Here is a 6,255-nt window from a genome sequence, read left to right as displayed (position 1 = left end):
GTAAAGAATTTGACCATACGTACATTGGTTAAGTCATTCCTTTAATATATTTTTTTAAAAAAAATTCGTCAATAAAAAATATAATTCAATTAAGTATAGCGTTTTTTTTCTGGTCGGCAATGTTAATGCATTTTACCATCACTAATTTTTATAATAAGATTGTTATGCTCTAGTCCATTAATAGTCTAAATTAATGTGTTTCTTCTCAGCAATTAGTTATGTCATGTCGTATTATTAAGTAGATGTAAAGCAATTTCTAATAGATTCAACCCAATCTGGCACTGCTTGAACCTCTAAGTAAGTAAGATAAATCAATACAATTCATTTTTAAAAATACATCAAGATATTAACATTACACAAAAACCCATTTATTGAGAGTAAAATTAATTTTCATGGAACAATTTATTTTTGGTAAAAGTTCAACTTTTAATATATAGTACATTATTTTCTTTATCCAAATTTCGGTAATGAAAGTGGAACTGCATTTTTTTTCGGTATATTATTTTTATTAATACATATAATTTTTGGATATTTTACAATTTTCCCTATTTCACTATTTCATAGTTTATCTCATCCATTTTTCGACTTTTTTAGATTTTAGTATTCTAGATTTAGACTAAATATTTTATCTTAATATTCTTTAATCTCTACATATTTTACGATCACGTTTGTAAAATATGACATAATAATGCTCAATTTTACTATCTCATTTGATTAAATGCTCATAATTCTGTAATCTATTAATTTTTTTTATACTTTCTTGATTTAAATCTTTCATTAGAAATTAAAAAATTAACTTAAATTAACAGTGAAAAAAAAAGGATCTTAATTAAGTAGGGTGCTTGGAGAATTGAAGTTTTTTTATTTTGAAATATTGAGATGGTATTTTGAGAAGAAATAAAACTGTTTTAAAATGTACAAAAAAAAGGAACAAAAACAATTTGGTTTTCTCGTCCTGTGGTATATTTATTGTTAAGTATGTTTTACTATTAAAAAAATGTCACAAAATTAAAACAAAAAAGAATAAACGTCGCCTGAGAGATTCGAACTCTCGCGGGGAAACCCCATGTACTTAGCAGGCACACGCCTTAACCACTCGGCCAAAGCGACTTGTTGATGTGTTACAACTGTAGTCAATAAAGAATCTAGTTTATTAATCATGGGCCTGTCTTATAGAAACATAAAAGCCTTTTTATATTTGCACGCCCTCATTGCTATTCAAGCACCCGATTTATATATATAGCGAGATAAATTAATCTCACATTTTAACAAGTTAATTACGTATTTATATTTAGAACTTAAATTATAAAGATTTAAGTTTAATTATATTTTATAATCATTAATTATTTTTCAACCATTATAACTTTAAGAACTAACTATTATAATTCTAGTAATCAATTTGTTTATTCTAGATAAATTTTCTATTTCACTATTCTTTACAATTTTACGGACACAAATAATTGATCATGTGTAATTTTAGAACATATTTATTATTTCAAATAACTAATTTGATAAAATTATTACCAAATTTAATATTAAATTGACTATTTACTCTTAAATAAAACTACTATTTAAAACTTGTGAAATTTAATTTTAAGATAAAGATAAGTATTTTTTAATAGTTGATATAAATATTGTACAGAAATATTATATAGATCGTGTGTGAAGTGTACTATTAAAAGAAGATTATTTTTTTACAAAATCACAAAGTGAGAAAAATGAAAATATCATAAAATAATGGATTCTAATTATGGCGAAAATTGTATTATTTTAATAATTGACTACATATAATTAGTTATTATTATATACTGAACTGAAAGAGAAAAAACTATATTGAAAAATAAATTTATTAAAAATGTTCCTTCAAAGTCTTTTTTTCAAATTTTTTTAATAAATTTAAGTTGATGTTCCAAACTTCCAACTAATTTTTCATATAAAAAAGTTTTAATTGAGAAAATAAATTTACCCATACTCTCGAATTAGGTATACTTAGGTGATTTTTTTTATAAATATTTATAGAAAATTTAGAAAAATATAAAATATTTTTCTTATAAATTTATACATAAATTTAAAATACATTTTAGAAAAATAAATTTAAATAAATTTCAGATTATAAAGTATCGCCAAATTATTTGAAAGTAAACTATTACAACAAATCAAAATAGTACAAAATTATTTATAAATAAACAATCATTACATCATACAAAATAGTATGAAGTCATTTGAAATTAAATCACTATCTCACTAATTCAAAGTTATCTCAAAATAAACAATCATCACATCGGATCAATACAATCCAACAAAATGGTCATCTCAAATTAATTCAAAATATCATCAAATCAAAATAATATAATGAATACTTGTGGAAAACATTGAGTTGAATTGAAATGTCATTATCACTAATCGATGTGGGATCTCCAACACCCTCTCCTCCACGTTGGGACTGTCAACTTGTGTGTGAGACTATATATTTATGGGTGGTCTGATAGCGATCCGAAAACGAGTGACCTGATAAGCCCAACAAACTATCGCTATAATAGGTTCTAAATAACTCTGATACCATATTAAGAAATTACTTTAAGTCTAACTCAACCTTATAAAACTGACTTGTAAGATGAAGTTTGCACCCATTTATATACTATGAAATATCCTTACTTATAGTCAATGTGATATCTCCAACATAAAAAAAAATTAATATTTGGTTTAAGTATATCTAAATAAGAGAAATCACATTATTAAAGGATAGAATGTTTCTCAAATATTATTAAATGAGAATATTTCACTTTAGTTTTTATAGTTGTAATATATTCACTACAAAAGTTGATATGTTTTCGCTCATGCTAATGATATTTGAAAATAATCATAGCATGTTTATTTTTCAGGTTTGAAATTGATGGAGCAAATGTATAATAGGTTATTTATTTCATTAGGGAAGTGTTTGTAATATGAGAAAGTTTAGTTCAACAAACACATAGTACAATGTATCTTACAAATTTAAATTAAGTTAAATAGTCTTATGGAAAAGTAATAAATACTAGAAATATTATATTTGTTTAATCGACAAAAAAATAAAATAAATTAAAGAGAAATGTTTTAACATTTATATAAAAAAGAATTTCTAGGATAATCATGAAATCCAAAAATGAAAAAAATAAAACATATCAAACATCCTTCAAACTGAAACACATCGAGGTAAAAAGACAATATGAAAACAATAATAAACATCAAATTTCTACAATCTACTGGAAGAGCCTTCGAATAACCTCCAAACCTACTCATCTACCAATTCATTCCTTAAAATAAAAGGGTATTAGTATATAAAGAGGGGAAAAAACCTTTGCTTTTCAAATGTGCTCAATCTGTAAATTTGTTTTAAAGGTGTATTTTAAAAAACAACAACAACCATGTGGAATGCAACCTTTGTCGTTCTTCACTAATCTGAAAGTGTCCCAAGTAATCCAACAGACTTCCCATGAAGAACTTATCCTGCAAAGAATAATATCTAGACAAATTTGTTTGATGGAATGTTATGGAAAAATTATCCTTACCAAGTATAATTGTACACAATCATAAAAGACAATAAATGAGTCAGAAGAACAAAAAATAACATCACATTCAGATAGAGGTACCTGGATGAAATAACTTAGAGGGAATACTTTAAAATATAACTGACAAAATTGTATCCAGATCTGATGGAAAGATAAGTATTTTTACTTTGTTGTCAATTTATAGGGCAAGATCCAATCTGAGTAAGAAAAACTTACTTGAGGAACCTTGCGTTTCATCCAAGCCCAAATCTATAATTGTGTCAAAGTTAGTATTTCCTCTGCATCAACCTTGATTAAAGATAATATTTTTTTTTCTCTACTTCCATATACACCAAATGATATATACCCACATACTTTTCCATAACTTATATTTCTCTCCTTGTTAAAGCATAGACGGTAGAATTGGTTAAAGTGTTCCCTAAGAGAGTTTTGATGAACCGAGGTAATTCCAAGTCAAGAGTTACAATATTTCAAACTCTATTTGTAGTTTGTCAAGTAATAAATAGACGTAATGTGAATATATGGTAATAATTTTAATTTTCACTAAATGTTAAATGATTTTGGGTTGTTAATCATCCTCCTTGGACTAGTCAATTTTTTTTAATATGATTTTACAAAGAAAATCCTATCCAAAATCAAGTACTTTTTTTATCCTTATGTAGGGTTTGTTGTTCCAAACATGTTATAAATTCCATGTGATTTTTTCCATTCAAACCACTATCTTTTCTAATTCACTTCTCACACTCAATCTGTGTTTGACCAACTTCCAAACATATTTTAGAGATTTTTCAATAATAAAGGAATTCTTATATAACCTAAGGATCTAGTAGTAAACAGGAAATTTCCTAACTTAGAAATATTAGATGAGATTGAGAATGTTTTGGTACAATATTTAAGTAAGTAATCAAATCATATTACATATCTAAACCTAATAATCATGCTCAGATAGCAACTAAATTAAAATTAAGAATGATATGAGTCACAGAGAATACATGTAAAGAAAAATTCATTAAGAATAATATAAAAATAGACAATTACGTTCAGGTATTTATTATTTATTATTTATTATTGATACTATTACTCATTTATTATTATATTAACTTTGATTCATGAACACCCACTTAATTAACTCTGAAAGTGTCTTCCAAGACACATTATTCCTCTAAAAGAAATACCAATGTATATTGAAGAAGCCAAAGAATTTCAGGCGTCCTAATACTTTCTATATACATATCTTTTGGTATATTTTTTATGTTATATTATATTTATTAACTAATTTATTAGTTACTTAACTAAATTCTTTTAATCAAATAAATTAATATATTAGCTTAGAATTTATAAATTAAAAACTTATTGATTAGAAGTTAACTTATCACTTATAATTAACTTATTATCTTGTTTTAAGAGTTAGATCCATCTAAGACAATTACAACTTTGGTTAATTCATATAAACAACCCGTGACTATGTGTCAGACAAAAAGATGTCAATGAATAATTGTACAAGCTAGGGGACAAGAACATAACATTGAATGAAAATGTTAATGATATACTTGATTTTTAAACTGTTATTATTTTTATCTGTATCTGTTAAACATGTAAGATTCAAATTATGCATCTGTGTAAAATACAGAGCTGGTCACAGTACACGTGAATAGAAGCATGCATAAGAATGACACAATTGGCATAATCCTGTGTCTTATTAGAGATTTGATATTAGGTCTGTGCTTATACAAGAAATGAGTATCAAAATGATATAACAGGCTTCCACCTTTGGTATTGGACTTAGTCTGTGCATAATATAAAATATTATTTATTATTTAGGTGGTGGTGATGTTACAAGAATGTTGTGATGATTGTTGTCTTTCTATTACAGTTGTGTTGATAAAGTGAAAAGAGAGTTATGTGGATGAAAAGAAAGTAACTGGAATAATAGCATGTGCATGTGGAAGATGAAACACAGAAGTAGCTAACAGCAACAAGGCATGCAGACACGCAAACTTTGTGATTGGTACTTCTATCTGGCTCCCTCGGTTAAGCACTGTCCATGAAACACCCTCTTCTTTTGTTCCATTCACAATCTTTGGGGAACACACTCTCTCATATATCACCTCATAAGAAGAAGGGAATCAAAAAGGATAGTTTAGTCTCCTACCTTTTTCTTTCACTAACCATTCATTATTAAGTGATTCTCCTATTAATCATCACAATCAAATAGAAGCATTCAAACTTCTAATTAATTGAGACTATCTTCTTATACCTTATTCAATATGAGATGACAGACCAACTGAATTCATATCTGCTTGTTACAGAGAGTTAGTATGCTAACATATATTCAGCTAAGGATGTTTAATGGTGTTAGTATTGATCAGGAAGGGTTAAATACACCTTTATTTTTTGATGTATTTATAAATGGTTATGTTATTTATGTTTTACTAATGGTGGAATTCAGACTCAAATTTACTAATTCTGCTTAAAATTATGACTATTTAAAATAGGTTTGTATTGGATCATACCCTTATTATAAAATAGTTTTTGTGTATTTTTTTAATAGTTTTATTTTTTAATTCACTGAAACAAACCTTTAAATCTTTGTTTGTTTTTGTATGAGTACTAAGTTAGCACACAGAAAAGTGTAGATGATGAGTATTTGTATCCGTTCATTTATTTATTATAAGATTTGTGAGAGATGTTTTTCCCCGACATCCAC

General features: G+C 26.2%; 1 non-coding gene across 1 annotated transcript; it reads right to left on the bottom strand.

Annotated features, from left to right (window-relative positions):
- Positions 1–1,028: 1,028 nt before the first annotated feature.
- Positions 1,029–1,110, bottom strand: TRNAS-GCU (transfer RNA serine (anticodon GCU)). Its single transcript has one exon. It is a non-coding gene; the product is annotated as a tRNA-Ser (tRNA).
- Between the last annotated feature and the right edge of the window lie 5,145 nt (positions 1,111–6,255).

This window comes from Phaseolus vulgaris, chromosome 3 (assembly GCF_000499845.2).
Source record: "Phaseolus vulgaris cultivar G19833 chromosome 3, P. vulgaris v2.0, whole genome shotgun sequence".
Classification (NCBI taxonomy): Eukaryota; Viridiplantae; Streptophyta; class Magnoliopsida; order Fabales; family Fabaceae; genus Phaseolus; species Phaseolus vulgaris.
Note: the sequence above shows the minus strand (reverse complement) of the source record. Positions and strands in the feature narration are given on the sequence as shown.